Source organism: Lissotriton helveticus, chromosome 1_2, assembly GCF_964261635.1.
Source record: "Lissotriton helveticus chromosome 1_2, aLisHel1.1, whole genome shotgun sequence".
NCBI classification, from domain to species: domain Eukaryota; kingdom Metazoa; phylum Chordata; class Amphibia; order Caudata; family Salamandridae; genus Lissotriton; species Lissotriton helveticus.
Window position 1 is genome coordinate 91,365,500 of NC_136058.1, and position 24,066 is coordinate 91,389,565.

Consider the following 24,066-nt stretch of genomic DNA (forward strand, 5'->3'; position numbering starts at 1 on the left):
CGTGCACCACCCCTTTCCTTATTGACCTCTTTAATTTCAGACACTCCTCACTGAAACATTCCTCTCTCTTTCTATGGTTATCCACATTTGTTTTAGCATTGGTCAAGGTTCTTTTTACTCTGACCTCAGGCACTGTACCACTTGGTTAATTATACTTTCGTACTTCACTAGATTCATACCCGTTACACTTTCTACTATTAAGTTCTGCTGCAGCTCCGCCAGTTTTTCATTACATTCCTCTGTCATTATTGTGGAGACGTGCCTTGGGTAATTTACTTGTAGAGGAATAATCTTTTCTCGTGGGGCCCTTTCCACCCTTAATAATTCTAATTTTAGAGGATCATGGTTACTTTCCTTTCCTACTTTTATTGAAATACACTTAATGTTTTTTTTATTCCAGGCATACACAAAACTGTAATCAATTGGGCAAAAATTGGTAATCAACCTTAAACGTCTGCTTTGCCGATATATCAGTCTCTGTCCTGCATTCAGGCAGAAAAGGTTCTTACTGGCCAAGTACTTTCCTAGTGCAATGTCCTGTGCTGACATTTAAGTTTCAGGGAAGCTCGCTGCATTTATACTGTAAGTATCCAGCATCTCTGTGAACCAAGGATCAATCCTTTTTAGGTTAATTATACGATTATAATATTCCATTAAGATAAGCATATCTTTATTATATTTATCAAATAGATAATACAGGCATTCCTTAAAATACCCCATTCCTGATCTGTAGTTTTCCAGGGTCCCCCTTTGCATATATGCATTCACAATTATCATACGGTCAAATGAGGGTCGGGATAATGTATAAGCACTCTGCATACCACAAGGCATTTGCATTTTACTTCTAGCATTTTTACCTTGGTCGCTATCCTAGTAGATACTAGGGACATTATCCCCCAGATGACTCCTTATCGCAAGCTTATTTATTTACGCAAACCCATCAAATATGTGGGTTTAGTCACACAGCCAAGTTTCCTGCAAGCACAAGATCTTATGGGTGTTGCCAAGTGTTTTGAAACCTTATAGTTTCACCCTTCTTTCAAGCCCATTAATGTTTCAAGCAGTCAAAACCAAGGAAATATGGTTGAAGCCCCGAGAAGGTTTTGTGAAATGTAACAAGGGCAAGATGGATAAATTGAATATGACCTCATATGAGACATTATGGAGAAATAACATTAACAACCAGCTTCGTAGTATACATGTTGACTTGCCCTTGCCCAAAAAAGTAGAAAGGTAGGACGACTTTATCTCTACATAAGAGGATACTGCAACATTTAATGGCACTAAGGAACAGGGACACAATGTATTCAGTGGCTAAGCATTTTGATCAGGAACATGAAAAGGATGAACCAAAACTGAAATAGTGGTATAGCACACATACCCAAATGCTTGAGGAGTGGAAACAAGGAACAGGAGCTAAGGAGATTGGAGGTCAGGTTGATTTTAGAAATGGATAGTAAAGAACCTAATGGGTTAAATGTAGATTTCTAACTGTATGTCTTTTTATAGGAGTAGCTGTGAAGTGAACAATACAAGACATGAGAAGCTGTATGTAGTCCGAAATACATTTTCACTATAGCATTTTTTCATTTTAGATTTTGGACAAGAAAGGATTCTTACGGACAGACCGATGTATACACTGAGGTGATATCATCAACAAGATGTGCCATCGGTCAGGAAGACCTATTTGCCCACTGGACAAAATGGACGGTAGGATCACACTTAATCAGTAGAGAATTAAATTGGGTAAATCTAAATAGGTGTTCTATGTATGAGATGGATATTTATAGTACCATTTGGGAAACTATGGTTGCCCGAGTAATGTTGTATAAAGATTGAGGGTAAGGACATTTACACTTGTGGTGTTAAACCGATAAAACAAAAATGATGATGGAAGGTAAACTATATGAAGAGAAGATATGGTAATAATGCCATATGTGCAATTGTACTAAGTATTTTGATTGAGAAATGAATGGTGATACATAGAATAGGAAGCATATGAATCCGAGGGAGAACTTTTTGCATATTCAAAGATGGCACATCCTTTTTTGAGTTCGTTTTTGTCCATTGCTTGTTTAAATTATGGAAACTGCTAATGCTTATTGGTTTATATATACACGAAACTTGCAAATGACATTGTTTTAATGAACCAGGCACATGGAAGCCGAAAAGCATTGATCGGCCTTCAGCAATATAGATTTCTGGACGAGACTAGCAGAGTACCAATCTCTTTTGTGCAATTCTTAAAGGAGATGTAGAGGGATTATCATATATATGTACACACACTCATGTATACACACACAAGTTAAAAGTATAATTGCTTTAACAAATACAATAATAGACCAGCTCAAATAAATTAACTAAAAACAAAAAAAACAACACACGCTGCCTTTTGCAAGACATACTGTGAGCTTACCAAGAACATACAGTGGATTGAAGTCTGCCCTTTGTTTACCATTGGCTAGCTTTGCAGTCACTCATTTACCTGCTCTTATTGGTATCCCAGCTTGTCACCTTGTGTTTGTCCCTTCCATGGACCCTTGCCTCTTTACAGTTACTTTTAACTGGGTGTCATCTATGCTTCCCGAGCTAGCCTATAAAGTACTACATTTTTGCTTTTCGATTCAGCACAACTCACACCTTTGCACTGTGTGTTCGTCCTTCTTGCCCCCATATTTCTTCTTCCCTTATGTACTTCCCTGTTGCATTTGCACCATGTGCTACTCTCCTACCTGCTCTAAGTTGCTCTCTTGCAGTTACCTCCTCTCCTTATCCTCATATTCCCCCTTGTCTGCCCACCCATGTACTTCTCCTCATCTGCTTTACATTGCTTCTCTTTCCCCACCTGTGTTCTACATGCTCCTTCTGCCCTCCCCACCTTATGTTGCTTATGGTTCCTGTGTTGCTACCGCCCCTCCCCCCACTGCTTCTGCCTCCTCTCGAGTTGCTACCCACCATCATATCCCCCATACCATATTGCTTCACCACTTGCTTTAAGAAACCATCCTTGTGCATTTTCTTTTATTTTTAGCTAACAGGAAAAAAAGTGCCTGCTTCATTCGAAGGCGCGGTGCACGTGGCAGTTGCACAGTGAAACCAAATCTAAAAACCTGCTTAAGTTAATGTGCTGCTGCGAGAGAAAAAACTACATACATTATCTAGTTATCAAATACACTTTAATAGCATTACATTGTCGTGTGAGCCCCAAAAAGTTCAAGCTTAGGCAGCTAGATAAATGAACTAAAGGATCACCGCTGCGTGGAGGGCAAGCACTTTTTTGTGGAAGCACTCAACTTCTGCCCAATCAAAGCATGTACTCCTGACTTCCAAGATGTGGGCAGAGCCTACGCCCATTTCTAGTAAAACTCACAATTGTCTGGCGACAGCTGTGCTGTCAAACTAGACCATAGAAACGGCTCACACACGGACCAGGCACACCAGCTCTTCTGGCATTGCCAGATTGACCTTTAGGCCAATCTGACCCTGGGTGAATGCAGACAAGTGACAATTCGAAGGAGGTGGGATGTCCAAAAGACACCGCTGAATGCCTTCATTACATGCATCAGTGTGTGAGGGAGAGTATACTCCTGCTCACGGGCTTCAAAATAAAGATCATTGCGCTCGGTGGTCAGAGAGGCAATGCAGCTACCTTTTTCAAAACGCCCAACTCCCTGGCAACAAACTATGCGCTTACGTAGAAAGTTAAACATCAAGGCTCTACATGGTAAGGGCTCCCCTTCTCCCCACAAGTCATTGTACGATGGAAGGGAAATATTTCCAGTAGTTCCTGCTCCACAAAATCATTTTGCTCCATCAAATGATCCACTGGGTGGCTCGGACCACAGATGTGGTTCGTCTGAGCTGTTACAATCGCACCAGGCCTAAGGGTGCAGAGAGGCAGGCCTCTGTGCCGCCATTATGGCTTACTACTACCACCCAAATGAGGTGCGGGCCGTATCCCTTGCCTGCATTAGGGTCCATCACACCATAGGAGCAGGGCCCGCACACATCTTGACCACAAATCCTGGTTTGCTTGCTGATGAAATCTGGCAAAACATGCATCATTGTCATGTTATGTTGTCCTCTCCATTGTCAGTGGGTGACCATGCGAAAGGAGATAGGCCTACGGTCTTATTGATAGCAAATACACTCGGAAATGTAGCTTTATTATGATTGTACACAGTCCTGTACCTCGGTAGCAAGTGTCGCTCTGCGATATTTTTATCTCTGCAAAGCTCTCAGAGGGAACATTCGCACCCCTATCACACTCTGCCTGCATCCGGAGTGTGGTCACGTGTTCATACCAAGACCGCCGGGAAGTTCTCTCTCACGCGCACTAATTTTTAACAGAGTTAGTGCATGTGAAAAAATATGCACAAAATAAACACAAAAGCAAATCTCCGCGGGGCACATAGTCAATTGTGTTATTTTTAAGTGCAGTAACAAGGCGACTTCGGTTTTGACTTTCACGGGCTCTCAATATTACAAGGACGTGCCCTTAGCGAGCACGTGCGCGGAGGCGATGAGTCATTCCTTTCTACAAATAGGGAACCTTGTGAAAACAGACGAAGCACGTGACCGTGCCGTGTAGCTCCAGATTTCACTTGCATTTCAAAACAAATTGAGACAACGCAAAATGCCTCAAGAGGAGCTTTCATTCCACAAACCCATATTAGACTATGAACAAAACACTAACTGCTCAAACATGCCGATAGGCCACTGCAGTTGAAAGGTCCCACATTCCACAAAGACCTCCTACCCAATGATGCCTAAACAGGAAAACAACCCTACTCCAAAACGCCTTCATAATCGAATTAGACAGAAACTCGAGTTGCTTGCAAAGAATCAGACCGATGCCCATTTCCCCTTGCATGGGAGATAACACTGTAGGACTAGCAGATACTTGTTTATGCAGTTAATATTTGATGTTTTGCCCTTAATGCTTGATGCGGCCTTTATCCAAGTGCTGCGCAGCTGTTTTAGCCAGTATATTGGCAGCAATGCAAGCAAAAAACAAGTCAAGTTAAGTTGGCTGGCATTGTTCATTCAGGCACAAATAGGCTTTTGCGCTGTTGCAGCGGGATAGCCTTTGCACCGTGCAAATGCATGGTGCAAATTAAAGTACATGCTGCACTCGAGCAGATGGACATTTGGTTCCAGGCTCAGGTTGAACATCAACAAATTAACAATTCATCGATAACGGTGAAGTACAATGGGCCCCACATTGTATTGTATTGTAATTGCATTGGCATTGCGCTTACTACCCCTGACGAGGCTTCGAAGCGCTTTTTCGGCGAGTAGAAAGCTACTCAGGGACCCATAGAGGATTAGTGTTGAATTAGTATAGTGAAACATGCAAGTACATTTTAAGTGGTGGATAGGTTAGTCAGTTATTTGAGTTCAGAAGGAGAGCGGAAAGATAGAAGAGGAAAAAAGGTTTGTATTTATAACGCGTTTGTTACCCCTGATGGGGTGTTGAAGTACCCTACAGACAGAGCAATAGATTTGTAAACCATAAAGGTTTATTAGAAAACTTACAGACTCCAGTAATTCTGGTAGTCATGAACCACGGACTATTATAGAATTTAAATGGTAAAGTTAAAGTTGTCATTAACACATTGAGTACTTCTGTTTCACTTGAAGAGGAGATTCCCTTATTTGCTAAGCTATGAAGAAGTCAAAGGAATGGGGGGAAATGGAGCAAAATGTGGCAGCAAATAAAGCCTCTAAAAGACAGGCTCAAACGAAGATTCAGTCAGGCAATCGAGAAAAGATATGCACAGGTGTCCAACACTTGAGCAGTACAAATTTGGACATCTAGTCTCAGGAGAGTGGATAAGGGGCATCTGCCACTAGTTACCTCAGCAATTAAAACATACAATTCTAAACAGCGTGCCACACTCCCCGTGGTTCTCAAGGAGAGATGACCAATCAGAATCAACTATTTTATGATAATATGACTTCAGTGATTTTCCCGGCCATCGCACAATGGAAGTTTTCAGCTGTGAGGCCTACAATGGATATCTAGTAGCAGGATGACACTTCATGTTTGTTTGTCCCCGGCACAAATTTGGAAATTCACCAATCACCCTATGCAGAACACACTGATGACACTTCTCACAGAAAACAAAACATTTGCAACAATTCATTAACTCTGTTGTAGCTTGACAGGTGGAAATAGTAAAAGAGAGACTGGACACAGCATTCAAAAATTGTTTCAGGGGATTTATGATGTTACAATGCGATCAAAATGATCGCGGACATCACAACGCATCTTTTACAATGCAAGTCGTTACCACGACTTGCGCTGTGGGGTGCTGGACTTAGGAATAGTAAGATTTACTATTCCAACTCCAGCCTATGTACAAGTAGGGCAGGTGTTGGAATAGTAAATCTACTATTCCTTAGTCTAGAACGCTCTCCAGCGCAAGTCGTGGTAACGACTTGCGTTGTAAAAGACGCGTCGTAATGGCACTGCGGTGTTTTGACCGCGTTGTGAAGGATGTTTACCGTTTCAGGTTACAGTGAGTAAGTTAAACTGAGGCCTACATTAACTATGGCTAACTTAATAAATACTCTATATTTATGGGCAACTATAACGTGAAAGTCACACTTTGAGTATTATGTTTATGATGTGTACATTAGTGTATGGTAAACAACCTGAAAAATAGTGAGCGCATCACCAGCGCCTGAAGGGGCATGACTAAATACAAATTTCACACTGATCCAGTGTTTTTTCCCTGAACAATGATCCCTAGATAAAAAAATCTGTGTAATGAATAAAATGCAAGATTTCGAGATGTATGGTATCATCAGGTTATCCTCCAGCCCTACCTGCATAACTGATAACTGAGAGGCAATTACACTCAATGGGAAAACATCCCATGGTATTGTCTTTTCCATGGGTGGTAATGCCTCCCAGTACTACTGCACATCTTGGAATGAGGGTCTTAGGTTAAGAAAAGTCACATTATTCAATTAAGTACATTCTTCATAGCCCAAACCTTTCAGAACATTTGAGGACAGAACCCTAGGGACTTCTTTATGAGTGGTCCGATTTCCTGTGTGACAATTATTGCAGACGATGAAATCCAACACTTAGGCATTCGGAATTTACCTGGTTAAAGAATTATCCCTTATAACAATTTTTGCCCACAAAATGTGGCATTACGTGATTCTGGTGCTTACCGTAACAAAATATGTATGTTCTGGTATTTTCTGAGCATTTTTCCCTCCAGGTAAATATCAGCAGATTCGACCTGCCAAAATGTACCCCAGGGGAAACGGAAATTGCAAAAAAAATACACAACACTCATAAATCCAATATCCACGTTAACACAAGTTCAATCAATATTCTGCTTTATTTTGCATTATTTCAATGCATAAAAAGTACCAAATACTGGTTAAAATGAATTTCTATCCATTAAAAGCACCTAAAACCATACATCATCTAAACATTATTTCATAAGTTACCATTCATATCAGACTCGAACGAGCAGTTTGTGATGAGGGCTAGCCAGAAGGGATGTGCAGATTGGAAGAATTGTAGGTTGACAACAAACATCAACCGTGTTGAGAATACATTTACTAAAGGGGGGAGATTACTTGATCAGACACTACCATCCGGAAATAACACTTGCACATTTCTCCAATAAGAATTCTTTAACAATTGGTTTTAGCATTTACCTTTGGCAGTGTCCTTAACTGTGACGAAACCTGTAAGGTTGGTGTAAAAATGGAAGGCGGTCACCCAGACAGCAACAGGGAGATGAATCTCCAGAGGAAGTAAGTTATTCTGTCTGAGCTTTGACACTGTTGCGGACAAGCCAGCGATGGAGACAAGTGGAGAAGCATCAGTTGTGGATGGGCTTCCTATTTCTACAGTAGGTCATGGGTCACCACAGTAAAGACATATGTGAACTTCCCAACAAAAAGGCATATGGAAGAGATTACAAGTGGGGCCTTTGGATGTTAGGTATCTACTGAGCTGCAGCAGGCATCAAACTGCACACTTTAAGAATGGGGAGCCTAACAGAGTCAGCCTGATCTGCATCAACAAGATGAGCTGTTTCACCGGAAGTGATTCGAGTTAGAACATGTTCCATCTAGTTAGTGCACACGTGTTCTCACTTCAGCCAGGTTTAGCTCGTAAAACTCCATTCGGTTTTCATATTTCATGCTCCCCATTCCTAGAAATTGATGGCCAGGCGCCAGGTTCAGGCTTGGCTCAAGCCTTCCTCCACAAAACCCAATAAGGAGCAGGAAGGAATGTGGATTGACTTCGAACTGTAGTGCTACTGCGCTTGGCACCCTTGTGGCCATGTTGGCGCTGCACCGAGAAGGAAAGTCGGTCGGAGTTTACGATTCAGACTCTTTATGCACAAAATAAGGAAACTCCTGTGGGGTTTGCAAAACATCCTCCTCGTTTATTCAGCAAAGTTCATGTGTGGGGGAGAAAACCTTGAACGCAGGTCTATTCACTATTACGAGGCGCACAGAGGAAAGCGGGACTCCAGTAAAATAGGCTCAGAATTTTGATAAACCTATGCAAGACTTCTGCTGTACAGGACCTTGCTGGATGTGAGTACGGTTTGTGGCTCAGCCAGTCTGAAACTAGTATAAAAGACATACATTTTATAGAACTGTCGAGAGTCTAACGTTAGTATAATTAACTATAGAATCTTCACCTAGTGCTATATTTCCTCTGCTATGGAGTCCTGTCCCGGGGTTCAATAAACATTCCTGTCCGGTTCAAGATGGATACAACAGGAAAATGAAGTTGTAAAATGTACTTGAAGTTGTAAAATGTACTTGAAAATGCGAAAGGCGGTCTACAAGGATTACTTTGTAACACTAGCGGACGGAACTCACAGCACAACCTAAACAATGTGCACTTCTCACTGATTGATTTAAACGGTTCTATTGCAAATGGAAAATGGCAAAATATTTGACCTTTTTAAGACATTCTGGTGCATGTAAATATGGAGAACATGCGGTAGTAGTCCCTTTGTAATCTCAAAGAACAGTTTGTAGGGCATACCCTTTCTCAGCTGTATACAGTAGCAGAGGTAAAACTGGACATTTCAAATCAGGCTGAAGTTTGGCCTGATCTGAGAACGAAATACGGTCCTGTGTTAGAGTAGCATCTTCTCTTCCTTCGCTATGGTGTAGATTAAGAAACACGATAATCTCTTAAATCAAATCACACAAATATTTAAGCTACAGGCTCTTTGGTGGATAAGAGGATGACTCGGTCCCCTGCAGTGTCACTAATATTAGACTAATAAAGAAGTTCCTCGGTAGTACATCTGAAAATATGTTCACTAAGACAAGGTGAGTAGCATATTTACAGGTTGTCAGTTCTCAAGGGTGGTCTGCTGACCACCAGGCTCCAAGAAGTAACTGTAGAACTCATCCTTCTACTTTACTGGCTACCAGATCATTTCCTAGTTACAATCATTAAAGAATCAAAAACCAGAGCGGCGGGAGGAAGCCTAAGTGGGACTACGAGTCCAAGGATTTTTGGGGACACCTGGGGGCCAATCAAGGAGAACTTGTGTAACCAGAGTCGAATGTTGGCGCTATAAAGTGTATTTCCCAGTCCCAACTGTGCGGGAAACCAGAGCGGCAAGAGGAAGACTTTGTGGGACTTCGAGTCCCACGATTATTTGAGACACCTGGGAGATCAATCGAGGAGGTCTGTGCAATCCGCCTCAGCTGTTGGCGACAAAGCGCATTTCCCTGTACCACTGCTCAGGATGCACATGGGGCCAAGGGCGGCCTGTCCTGCACCTCTCAGCACGAGGAAGAGGCTCGGCCACCCCCATTGGCCTGTCTTGCTGGTTTCGGCTGGTTTGACCAAGAGATTCTCTGGACCCGAGACACAGGTACATGTACTTTTTCTGGTTCTTGTGGGTTTTGCTGACACTGAAGCTATCACTACTGGAGCAATCACTACTTACTTGGGCCGTGTTTGGACTTCATCAGAGCCCCATAAAGCAACAGGCAGTTATGTTAGTCTGGTTTCGTGATTGGAACACTCGCTACACTGTGCTGAAGCTTAGGTGCTGTTCCATTAAGGATTTAAAATCTGATCTAATGAGCTCAGCTTTTTAACATTTTACCTTCTGCAGGGTTTTATTTGGGGGGGTTGGGGTTGCATGAGCCTAGCACCGTTTGTATTTGCACTCAGGACTAACGGTACTCAGTATTTTGTGGGTGTTGTGCAGTCTGAGCGGTTGAGATCATGGGGAAGAGAAAAGTGCATGATGTGTTATTGTCACCACACACTGCTCCTCGAGTCTCCACCATGGAGGTTTTTTTTATTTTTTTTTATCGAGCTATTGGGGTGGTCTCAAAGGAGACTGATTTGGCTGAAAGAAGATGGTCTCTAACCAGGAACAGACTTTTCCTGACCTCTTCCTGTTTCCCCTGTTGCCCCGAGGTTCTGAGCGTGGAGGAGATGAGAGGTACAAGTGACATCAGTGGGCTGATTGGTGACCGGGGTCGTTCTCCAGAGGTCATGGCCCACCTCAGTGGGTGGGGTAGGGTGTCACGACAAGGAACTCACAAGCTCCATTGCAGGCCCAAGGTGTAAGCGGAAGAGATGCATGGCAGCTCCCTACCACAGGAGCACCTTAGTTAATGAGGTTGTTCAAACTGACTCATGGTCACACTGTCTCCCGCGGTCTAACACCTTTATTAATGTTCTATTGTCAAACACCAAAATAGATCCTATTTTGTCTAGGCTAACTGAAATTAAATCCAGTCTGGTCAATCTGGGTCCATATAAATAATGCTGGTGGTCTACACACAGGGGGGCAAAGTTCACCAGTCTAAATCAAACCATCTGATTTAGCTCCATCATGCAGTACCAGCATGTCCCCCAAGGATGCAATCGCCCCAGCACGTGTCCTTCAGTCTACTATGTGCTCAAAGTGTGTTCCCCCGATCCAAGTGGCTCCCATGGTAGGGTTTTGCCCGCAGGTCGCAGTCCCTTCTCCTCATTTTAAAACCGGGATGGTGCTTAACCTGCCAAAGGAAACAACTCCAGATGTGGTGCTTTGAGGGAATGTTCCGCCACGGACCTATTCTATACCAAGTGGTTCAATTTGCATTTCAACTTTGGCTTGAGGATCTCACACTCAATCAATATGGTGTGGAGGGTTAGCTGGTTGGGTCCAGAGAGGAAGAGATGGGTGGAGGATTGTGTGGTGGTACATTTTAACCAACCTACCATTGCTGTATGCATCCTGGCCACCCGGAGTCCACCTAGGTTCTCCAAACCATCCAGTATCCTATCACACCCTGTGTTTTTTCTATAAGCCAGAGAAGGTCTGTTGTCTATTTTGGAACCAGGTATGGTAGAAGCGGGACTTCCATGGTAGTTTTCATTCAGATCCATTGCAGCTTCCAGCCTTGATTTTCTTGAACAGATTTGCTCCCCTAAGTACTCACGAGTCGTGTGATTTACTGAGCACCCCCGGTTTACCTTTGGTAATCTTTAGGCCTGCTTTTCCCCCGGAGGTCATTTTGGCTGGCAATCCGAATGTCCTGAAGTTGTTATCGTGGAATATTGCTGGGCTATCTGCTAAGTTCACTGACCTCTCTTGGGTGCAGTTAGTCAAATCCTATCAGATCATTTGTCTCCAGGAATTTTGGGAGGTGAAAAACACCTTTTTAGAAAGATACAAGACTTATTTTCCCCCTGCGGTGCCATTGGTGGTGGGTAGGGCCAGTGGGGTTTGATTAGTTTTGGTGCAGGGGAATTGTGTGGGCAAGTGAAGGATCTGAAATGGGATGTGCATATGCTGCAGGGGCTGAAGATATCGGTCCCATGTCTCATCCCGATAATACTGGTTAACTTTTATCATGCAAAGACCGGCTAGATGGGGTTTCCAGTCTTCATTGCTTACACCTTGCTATGGATTCACTTCTTGAACATGGCCCCAGAAGGCAGATGATAATGCTAGTGGGGAGGATTTCAACTGTCATCTATGTGATTGTTCATTAGCACCAGGAGCAACTAAGCCTAAATGCATGTTGAATGAGGGGTTCCATCTGGTACACAACAAAGAGGGTCTAGAGCTTGCTAGCCACGTATAACTTTGTCTTTGGTTTGGAAAAGTAAGTCAATTCCACCAACCCATTTATATTTCCAACATCCAAGGGAAGAGACTGTACGTCTTTTATAGACTCCAGAGGCCGCCCGCAAGAAAACAGTCAGGAGCAGATCGTAGGCAGCTAGCAGGAGAATGCGGTCAGTAGGCTGCACAGCAGCAGTTACAGCAGCCGATCACAGGTGATCTGTACTATGCCAGCAGCAAAGCCAGTCTGCCATTTTGTGACACACGTTGAGGGCCACTAGTCTGCAAAGGCTTCCGACCCAGCAGGTGTAGTAGGGAACTGCATCAATCAGCCAGATTTAGACACCGTCCCCCTGTTCCAGCCGCTGCTTTTACTGCTGAGACCACAGCACCGTACACCGTGACCGGCACGCTCAATGGAACTTTTTGGAGTATGCGCCCCTAGGCGGAACAATAACCCTTCTGTATGTTTTGTGGTGCCCGAGCAACCTTTGGCCGATGACCGGTGGAGCTGTCCCATGCAGCTATAGAGGAGTTTGGCTCTGGTTCACCCGTCGGCCGTCACCAACCCAGCCGGACGTCGGACACTGTTTTTCCTCATCTCTCTGTTGTGCCTCCTATACCCTCCCCCTCCTCCTCCTCCTCCCCCATTATTCTCCTCTACCCCCTATTCCTTTCCTCTCTCCCCTATTCTTCTCTTGCCTATTTTTTCCTCATATTTATGCTATGCTTTTGTACTCATGTAATTCATGCAACTAAGGTTCAGTAACTGTTGTAACTTTGTAACCATGTTCTGAAACAATGTTTCTTTCTCATGTAATGCGCTCTGATACCTCTAGAGCAGTTTATCAGGAGAACGCCTGCTGTGGACTTAAAAATCTGATAAAAGCAGCGGCAGGAACAGGGGGACGGTGTCTAAATCTTGCTGATTGGTGCAGTTCCCCACTACATCTGCTGGGTCAGGTGCATTGCGGATTAGTGGCCCTCTTACATGTGTCACAAAATGGCAGACTGGCTTTGCTGCTAGCACAGTACAGATCACCTGTGATCGGCTGCTGTAACTGCTGCTGTGCAGCCTACTGACCGCATTCTCCTGCTAGCAGCCTATGATCTGCTGACTGTTGTCTTGCGGGCGGCCTCTGGAGTGTGTAGTTGGGTCCTCCGGATCAGCGTGCTCTTCCGACTGTGCCCCCCTGCCATTACGTGGTCTGCCTACATGCTCCGCAACAATCATGTTTTAGATGTCGTCTCTTGATTTTTTTATGAACTGTATGGAAAACTATGCTTTTAAAGACTAGACTGATTAATATATCGGTGTTAATGGGGGGGTATTTTTATTCTGTTTTTACTGTTGTCTGCCACGTTTAGTTATCTGTATTTTCTGAATTTGCTTTATATTTGTAAGATTGTATATGCTGTGTTTTTTCGCTCTTTTATGGGTGTTTCTACAACTGAATAAAGATTTTTAAGATGATGTTTAAAGACAATCGATTTGGTTGGTAAAAGAAGGCAATCTCTGAGATATGAGATCTTTTACATTGAACAAAGGATATGAAAATGCATTGCAGGGAGAAAATAGAACTTGGGTTTTACTTCAGATCGCCTTTTCGGAATGAGGCTTTATTGCCATAACCAGACATGGATCTTAATTGGCATCAGATTGGATATTAAATCTGCATATCACCATGCATGTATGACTACAATCATCTAGCATCTTTTTTAGTCTGTGCGGTTGAGGCAAACAAAGAGAAGGTGATGGTCTGAGTATTGGATACAAATGTGCCATAGCCTATAAAGCTATGGCTGACTGGAAGGACATGTGGGGTTTGGCTGAATGCTTGAATGGAACTTAGTGACAGAACAATGTCACTTATTAGTGTTGCAGCCCGCTCATCCATTGAGGGGTGTAGAGGTTCTCCCTATCCAATAAGTAGTTGATTACTTTATCCAGGGTATTCTGCTTCTAGTCAAAGACTCAACCACACTTTCTCACAAATGCAAAGATTTTTCTAAGTTAGTTATATAGTTTCCAAGAGTGAGCATGAATTAATTACTAATCAAAGTAATTGCAGGGATATAAGAACATTGCTCGCTCCACCAACTGGTAACCTGTCTTTCACTGGTTTCTGAAACATGTGGGAAACCAGTGACAGAAACACAGTCCTCCTTGCAAGCCCCAATTTTATTTCCCACAGACTCAAAGTATCAGACTTGGAAACGGCCCTTTTCCCAAAGTCCCTGCATCTTTTTGAGGGCATATGATCAAATGCTATAGTGGAAGAGTCAAGGCAGCCACCAGACACTTGATTGTCCCATTTTGTATTAAATAGCATGATGTGTCTAAGGACAACACTTGCACGGTTTTACGAGAATTAAAATGAGCCATTTAGAAGAAAGTACATTCTCTAGCTCATCTGTAATAGTTCCACTGCTATCTGTGTTAATGTTTGGATCTGCAAAATATAGTTCCTTCTGCAGAGCCAGGTTAGCAACAGCTTTGGTGGTTTCCCTTTTGGAAAGCCCCACCAGTTTTGGATTGCAAAGCACTATTCCAAAATTATAGAGCATAGCCACTGGAGCTGCTGTCTTGGTTACCAATAGGTGTGCTTGAATGACATGGAGAGGGGCTAGAACCTTCCTCTATAGTGCAGGAGAGGCTGAAACAATGCCTACAATCTGCTTAAAGCTCAGTACATCAAGCCAAATGTATCCGAGAAGGAATATGCAACAAGGAGGCATTGTAGAAAGTTGGTACTAAATTCTTGGTTCAGCTCTTTCATGGACCTCTAGATCCAAGTCATTGCGAGCATGATCCAGATGTGTGCAAATTACAGCGTGAAATGTAAACCATGGAGCTGCTCTTTAAGGACCAGTCATTGTCTAAAAGGGACTACTGTGAAAAAAAAACGGGGAGGAGGTGGGGGGGGGGGGGGGGGAACAATATAAGGACTTGATGGAGTGCTGGAAAGTTACCCGCTCATGGCACAGGGAGGAGACCATGGAGTGTTCGCCATGCAGGGTCCAGTGTCAGTGAGTGGTAAATGACCTCACATATTCGCCGACCTATGAAAGCAGTACAAAGAAATATATCACTTTCCAACTGGACTGGTGTCAGCAGGGTGGCGCGGTCAGTCCACGTTCTGCTAGCACCCTTTGATTTCTGCTCTTCTTTCTATGGTGCCTGCATACTTGTGAGTTATAATTCACACATGAAAATGGTAGCATTTTCGGATTCTTTTTGAGCGGTGGTTCCTCTCTCACAATTTTGTCAGACTTCTCAGTCCCAAATACCTCATGCAACATGCATTAGAGTTATTCAAATGTTGGAGAGGAATAAGAGTTTGGAGCCAGAAAGGACTTGTAAGACTGTGACTGGCCCCCTAGTGTGCCCACAGGAGGTGGCCTGCATGGCTCATGGGTACAGCCTTTCTCCAGAAGACTGGTTCACTTGACCTCAGGGCACAGTCTTCAGGTAACCAGAAGAAAAGATGCATAGAGAGAGTTGGCTGCCAACACCATGCCTGGGAGTGGAGTTAGATGTCACTTGATGGTGCAAGAGAATCCAAGAACCAAGTGATTCACTTACTAAGAGCACTTAAATTCATAGGCAGTCAGGACTTCTTTCCTGGACAGTGATAACTTAATCTGGTTGAAACAAGTCATTGGAACTGACAGAGAAAGATGGTCATGTTTTCGCCTACAAGGAACGCATTGCATTTCTCAATTTCTCCAGTGAGGTGTTTACCATCAGGCTGGGTGGTCTAGATCTAAATAAACCTAAATAAAGCAGTTCATGATATCCCGCCTGACATTCTCATACTCTGCAGGGAATGGGGCAGAAAGCTTCAGGGAGTGGGGTGGTGATTGTGAAAAGAAGTTGTAGGGTGTGCTTCTGAACACAAAAAGAGTGACGAGGAAAGGAAAACAATCTCCCACATGGAGTGCCATGGGGAAATAAAAAAAAAAAAAGATCTGTGAAGTATGCAATGGAAGGATACAACTTAGCCAACCACAACACACAGACACAAATTCTACTAGGTGGGACAAACATGAAAAAGCGAGGAATGTCACTGAATTAGGAGCAGATAAAAGACAAACCAAGCCATCCAATCAGGAGCAAGATACTAACACAATGCTCATTTAAGCATATGGTATTTAATGAAGACAATATGTCCGCCTTCAGAGAGCTAAAGCAGTTTGTAACAGGCCTACAAATGAAAAAAAAAATACCACAGGGAATATGAAATCTCCCCTTAGTTTGTATGCACACCAGACAGTTCTTCAGAGACCTTGTCCCAATTGCTGTTTACTGAGCACATTTGTGAACAAAGTGTCTCTCACAAAACACTGAATCAACTGCTGTTGGTTCTTGCTAGATGGCGTGAACCCCCCCCCCCACCTCCCATGGTTCTTGCTAGATAGCGTGACCCTCCGCGCCCCCCACCCCAGAAAAAAAAGTGTTATAGCACAAGATGCACAACTAAAAAAAAAAGATGTAAAAACCGCAACAACAAAAAACTAAAACTAGAATCAGAAGGAGAGGGTAGGCAATTGACACTACCAGAATCTCAGCTTATTAGCAAAGTAGGGTCCAATCCGGACCAAATGGATGGATAATAAAAACTTGCAAGATTTACTACTGATCATGGCATTGTCATGTCACACTCTAATAAAAGAGAGAGGGACCCAAACCAAAGGGATAGGGTACCAACAAAGGACTTTATGTCAAGAATAAGATTCCCTTTGGGTAAATAAATTATACGAACAACAACTTCTCAATGACATAGAAGGAAAACAAATATACTAAACATAAACACAGTTCTAACTATGGAAACTAGGAAACTAAGAGCAATGCATAAGGTTTAAAAACATGAGATAACAGTAAGTTCAAAATAAGCACAGTTTATTCATACATAAAATTAATAAAAATACATAAAATCACAATTAATTTGGGAACACAGAGAATATAACAAGGGGATGAATCAAACCATAAATTCATCTAATCAAATTCATACACCTAAAACAAGGAAATACACAAAAATCCTAAATCAAATGTTGATAGTATTATTCCCTTCAATTCAACGCGTTTCGACGGACATTTAACCTATCGCCGTCTTCATCAGGAAATAAAGTCTGTATTCCCAAGCAATCTGCAATTACATAAAATATGTCTTAGTACTCTCACCATGGCATAATTAAAAATATCCTGTACATTAAATCAAACCACAGTATCATTTTAAATAAACCCAGCTCTTGCTCAGAATATCGTAGCAACCTATCCACAGCTTTTTAACACAAATAATCACACACATCAGTTTTTTATAAAACAACAAAAGTTACAACAATAGTTTCTATTTGGATATATACATCCAAATACAGACGACATAATATTTTGGCTGTCACACCATTGGATCATGAACCTGGATTGAATGCAAACTAGATACAGCATTTCATCTTTCATTTTTTATTCAGCATGGTTCATCCTAGAGGATACCTGGTGGTATAAACACCACATTATATATACACACCGGCCGAAAACTAGGGGCAATCACCCCTCTAACCCAGTAGCTGCCGAGAATACCCATGCACCCACCTTATATATCGAGCCCGTCACCCACGTGAGGCTATCAGTTACTCTTAGCACGGACAGTTTGCCCTCTATTCGTAGGGCGGCAGAGAGAAATATAACTCCGCAGCTGCAGAAAAAAAGAGAAAGAAACACCACACTGTGGATCATTGCGTCTAACTGTCTTATTCTCTATTATCCGATTACGCGCTGGACGTCACCATTCTAAGGTTGATTGGCGCAAGCGAACTTACATTCAAGATAGAAGAATTAGAACCACCTTCCAACTAGGACAAGTAGTGATTCGGCGAATAGTCTATCTGTGGAGTAACATGAAAGACTACTTGTAAGTTCAATCTAAGGAGTTTTAAATGTCAAATTGACAACTCTTCTCCATAGCATATACTTACATCAAAAGTATTAAAAATCCAGACTGCTCGCGGTACATGTCTTGGATCTCAGCTAATTTGACATTATTCATTGAGCTCCAACACGGTTGTTTTGCTGAAAGACGAAAGATACATCTGTTTACATAATGTTAATAAGGGATACACAGCAGCGCTTTGAGAAACATAAGCTCGCCAGTACTTGGCATTCTTGCCTACAGTCCTATGATATGGGTAAAACCCCATCAGTTCTACTTTTAGATGGAACAATAAATTTCTGCTGGCAAGAGAGTTGTTGAGTGTCAGCTCTATATGGTACCATGCTTATGTTTCTCAAAGCGCTGCTGTCTCATTGCTATGGTGAGATGCATGAATATTGTAACACGGACTAGTAACATTGCCACAAATGCATTGTGGAAGACATTCATCTAATTAGGAGATTTATTTCATCAAAATGGGGATATTTTCAGCGCCCCTAAATATTTGTTATTTCCTATCGGATTATGTATTACACAATCATTTTTGTTTTTGTGTAGAAATTCGATCGTTCTACGCAAAGCCGGTTTAACATTGTGAGGCGGACTTATTTCTATGTCCATGCTGAGTGTAGTCCGGTGAGGAATGTAGGACTACCAGTTGTCCTTCCTTCTTTATCTTTAACGAGTGCTTCCGGGGATGGCGTTAGAGGGATCGTCACACCTTTCTTTGGAATTGGCGCGCTTACAGGTATTTAAACTAAACAGCCGGCAAGTAATAGGTCTTTAGCCGGAAACGAGCGGAGAAACTCGCGGGAGGACAGCAGCTCCTTGATTCACGGTATGTCAAGGCCCGGTGGGGGACAGGGTTACTAGCTCCGTATAGCGCATATGGTTTACTAAGTGTAGCCTCGTATCTTTCCTCATAGAGGTTCTTAGAGGAATTATCATTACCCTACAAGAGCCTGGAAAACGTCGGTGTGCAGTGACGATATCTACGCGCTGCAAAGTAAAGATACATGTAAGTGGTCACTGACGAGAGGGAGGTTTTGCGCTGACACGTGTATCCCTTATTAACATTATGTAAACAGATGTAACTTTCGTCTTTCAGCAAAACAACCGTGTTGGAGCTCAATGAATAATGTCAAATTAGCTGAGATCCAAGACATGTACCGCGAGCAGTCTGGATTTTTAATACTTTTGATGTAAGTATATGCTATGGAGAAGAGTTGTCAATTTGACATTTAAAACTCCTTAGATTGAACTTACAAGTAGTCTTTCATGTTACTCCACAGATAGACTATTCGCCGAATCACTACTTGTCCTAGTTGGAAGGTGGTTCTAATTCTTCTATCTTGAATGTAAGTTCGCTTGCGCCAATCAACCTTAGAATGGTGACGTCCAGCGCGTAATCGGATAATAGAGAATAAGACAGTTAGACGCAATGATCCACAGTGTGGTGTTTCTTTCTCTTTTTTTCTGCAGCTGCGGAGTTATATTTCTCTCTGCCGCCCTACGAATAGAGGGCAAACTGTCCGTGCTAAGAGTAACTGATAGCCTCACGTGGGTGACGGGCTCGATATATAAGGTGGGTGCACGGGTATTCTCGGCAGCTACTGGGTTAGAGGGGTGATTGCCCCTAGTTTTCGGCCGGTGTGTATATATAATGTGGTGTTTATACCACCAGGTATCCTCTAGGATGAACCATGCTGAATAAAAAATGAAAGATGAAATGCTGTATCTAGTTTGCATTCAATCCAGGTTCATGATCCAATGGTGTGACAGCCAAAATATTATGTCGTCTGTATTTGGATGTATATATCCAAATAGAAACTATTGTTGTAACTTTTGTTGTTTTATAAAAAACTGATGTGTGTGATTATTTGTGTTAAAAAGCTGTGGATAGGTTGCTACGATATTCTGAGCAAGAGCTGGGTTTATTTAAAATGATACTGTGGTTTGATTTAATGTACAGGATATTTTTAATTATGCCATGGTGAGAGTACTAAGACATATTTTATGTAATTGCAGATTGCTTGGGAATACAGACTTTATTTCCTGATGAAGACGGCGATAGGTTAAATGTCCGTCGAAACGCGTTGAATTGAAGGGAATAATACTATCAACATTTGATTTAGGATTTTTGTGTATTTCCTTGTTTTAGGTGTATGAATTTGATTAGATGAATTTATGGTTTGATTCATCCCCTTGTTATATTCTCTGTGTTCCCAAATTAATTGTGATTTTATGTATTTTTATTAATTTTATGTATGAATAAACTGTGCTTATTTTGAACTTACTGTTATCTCATGTTTTTAAACCTTATGCATTGCTCTTAGTTTCCTAGTTTCCATAGTTAGAACTGTGTTTATGTTTAGTATATTTGTTTTCCTTCTATGTCATTGAGAAGTTGTTGTTCGTATAATTTATTTACCCAAAGGGAATCTTATTCTTGACATAAAGTCCATTGTCATGTCACATGCATCAACCAAGGTGCCTGTATTAACGTGTGCCTTGTGCTAATAACTTGCAGTTGCAGACAATATATGGTTCCAGAATTAGGTGTCTGGCTACCCACAGTTTGAGGATAGGAGAGAGCCATAGCCTAAGAGCAATATATCAGGTCTGTTAACTCACACAGTATGAACTCTCTTCACCTGATCACCCGGTGAAGAGCCAATATGAGATTGCCAAAATAGGAGCTGGAAACTCCTATCTGGAATAAATACTTCAGAAATCTACTTGCCCTTTTGGATGCCATGTAAGAAGGTGGCAAATTATGGCGGAGTTATCCTTATATCAGAGCTCTAATAGCCTCTTGGATTATATTAGGGCTCATCCTATATCAAGGTTTCAAATCTGACAACGATTTGATGTTGCCAACCTTTAGCAAAAAACGTACAAAGGATTTAAGTAGGTGGGAATCAGTATCTGGAATGCCCTGCGAGTCTGTGCATGCCCACAAACAAACATGGCTAAGGTTTTTCATCAACTTCACTCCAATCTGTATCCCACACTGGAAAAGGTTGGAATTATAGGACAATGGAAACTCTTTCCATGATAGGGGAAAATGCGGGTGTAGGTCAAGTGAATTTGCAGTCACCCAGCAGATTTTCTCGAGCTCAGATGTACACAATATATTTGCTCATGCGAACATGCCGTTTACAAAAGCCCATTAGTAGCACAGTTTCCAGGCTGACTTATGTTAACTCTTGTGAATGTATGAAAGCCATAAATCTGACCCACTGGAAGGAGTTTTACCTGCGGATGCACTTTTGTTATAGTTTTTAAGAATCAGGACCATGATTTATTTTCAAATTGCACGTTTTTTGCTTGCATAGAATTGGTAAACATTCGGGAAGCATTCTAAACAGTCTCAAATTGTTAAATTGTACAAATACGCATACAGATTTCACACTGGAACCACAGCCAGTAAAGCAAGTTCAGCTCACAGTTCACTGCATTTCCTTACTGTGCTTAACCCAACCGTAAAGGCTTTGCATATGTATACAAACCTCATCTTAGTGGCAGGCCCTTTCACAAAGCCATAATACAGTACAATAAACTGACTACAAAATGATTAGTGCTGCAGGGGGTTGGGCCAACTATCTCAGTGGCCAAAGTAAACATAAGATCTTGCTGTCCTTGGGGTGGTCTAGAATATTTGTAGTAGCAAACTTTGCAGAAGTGAAACAGCTTCAAAAGTTATAGGTTGTGTAGCACCAATGTCAATCTCTGGAAATTGAAACTAGTGGTAAGAAGTTACCTGTATCAAATTCTTTTAACTATTTAAGTGGTTTGTAAAGCACGTCTGAATCTAAGTGCTCTCAAAGAGGCCAGAGAAGAGGAAGAAAAGAACTACGGCCATGTTCCTTAGGTTAGTTCCATCATGTACATCCTGATTACATACATTGTGTTCCATCCACATGACATTACGGTATTACACAGGTGACCCTTTACCCAGTTGCTTACTTCTGTCTCTCAGACATCAGGTTCCTGGTACCATATCCTAATCCCTGTAGATTTATTCTGTACAAGGATCACCACTTTTTTCATTCATGGCCAACAGCCAGCTGCATATGCTCATTTTTGGTTAGAAAAGGATTACTAGGGGATTAGCAAATGATTTCAAAACATATAGATTCTAGAAAAACCCCAGTGTGACCACTTTGGTATAAAAGACTCCCTCCCCCTTTCCAAGACAGAGCAGAAATTTCTTTCAAGCTGGACCGCGGCTCTGCAGGATGATCCTTTGACAGGCAGAGATCAGACATCCCATGCGGGGAGCCATCCTAGATGCATGGACAGAGTCCTTCATTCAGAACCATCAGGTGAGGAGTTAGCACTTCCCCGGGGAATTCTTGGCTCCATTAGGGCATATCCTAGCACTTATGCATACATGCTTCACCTACACCTCTAGGCTAGGCACGGCTAGGTAGGCTACGTTTCGTAGGAGTACGCCAATGCTATTGTTTTATGTAATATGGTTTTATTCATGGTTTTGGCACTATTGTATAAATGGATCTACTTTTTACGATATTGGTACTAGCGATTACATTGGTCTGCTCCTGTCTTTTGATTGTCGCAGCTAATATGTTTCATACTAGACAGACGCTTGTCCAATAAATAATTATTGAAACCATTCCAATTCATTCTATGTATCCTGAGAAATGCAAGCACGAGTAACTGAGCGAAAGATACCTTATTGTTTCCATGATACCTGAAGAATCAGGGTGGTCATGTTCAGTCGTTGCCAGAAACTACCTACCACACTATATAGTAAAGGGGGGTGATAGTGGCACTGTAGAGCTAGCAGGTCTAACGGCTGACTCATCCTGTGGGAGTCTACAGAGTCTGTCTTTACACCAAGCCCACAGATTAGGTCATCCAAAATGCACTGGTCCTGGGGAGTCGTAGGAACTACACAAAAGTGTGCAAAGAATAAAGAGGAAACTCAATTATATTGTTTTGGAGGTTTTTCTTGAACTAGAGAATTCACAGCTACAATGTGTTGCAACATGACCACGCCATAAAATACGAGGACTGCATCCATCTATTAGAAAGCCAGAAATATAAGTTACTTACCTTCGGCAACACTTTCTGGCGGATAGTCCAATTATGGATTCCTCACCGTGACAATATCCCAAGCGCCAGACTGGATCCAGAAAACTCTCCCAGCACTGACTTGTGTGCTGACAGTTGGTGCTGTGTACTCTTTGGTGATCTCATATTACCTTAGAAGTGACTGAGCAGGGTAGCATAATGGTGCTGTTCCTTTACATTGATATCAGTTTATTAATTTCACTGGCCTCAGAAGGGGGTCTTCATAAACAATTATAGGTGTCAGCGTGCCAACATCTAACTTGGAACCTTATAACGTTGTGAAGATACTACACAGAATAGGGAGGAGGAAAGGCAGCAAAAAAAAAATTGATTAGATAAGAGTATCTACCAGAAAGAGTGTGTCTGAAAGTAAGTGACTTGCTATCATGATGGATACTTTTAACCGCAGCGCAGATTTCTCACCTTCAGAACAGATACCACAGCAATACTGCCCAAAGGTGGGGTGCCTGAGCAGTGGACTCAAACCAGACGTCTTGAAGGACAGAGAAGGCAACACTGTTGTATTTGCCAACATGGCAGTCAAGGCAGTAGTGTTACATGAATGTATGCAGAAATGGCATGTCGCAGCTCGGTAGATATCCAGGAAAGGTACTCCCTTTGCCCAGCAAAACCAACAACAAGCTGGTCATCCCCACGGTGGTCCCCTATAAGGTCAATGTAAAGCTCAGGGCCCTCTCAGGGTCAAGGAAAGGAAGCATCTCCACTTTCAAGGGGTGTGGCAAAGCAAAGAAGGATGGTGTGGTAACTGAATGACCTACTTGAAAGTGCAACACAACTTTTGGCAAAAAAGCGGCCAGAGTCCTACCCATCAATTTGTCTGGATAGATAGTCATGCAGGAAGATTGAACCAGTTCACTCATGTGGAGTTCAGTTCACTCATGTGGAGCATAGAAGTGATCACAGTGAGAAAGACAGTTTTAATTATCCAG

General features: G+C 42.3%; 1 protein-coding gene and 1 long non-coding RNA gene across 2 annotated transcripts in view; one reads left to right on the top strand and one right to left on the bottom strand.

Moving 5' to 3' along the window:
- The window catches only part of AK4 (adenylate kinase 4), a 397,269-nt gene that overhangs the window by 240,573 nt on the left and 132,630 nt on the right, over positions 1–24,066 (bottom strand). The window lies entirely within an intron of this gene.
- Positions 1–24,066, top strand: part of LOC144798285 (uncharacterized) — a 220,921-nt gene that overhangs the window by 79,804 nt on the left and 117,051 nt on the right. The window contains exon 3 of the long non-coding RNA XR_013603498.1: positions 1,596–1,710. This is a non-coding gene — a long non-coding RNA (uncharacterized LOC144798285). The remainder of the gene's footprint in view (positions 1–1,595; positions 1,711–24,066) is intronic.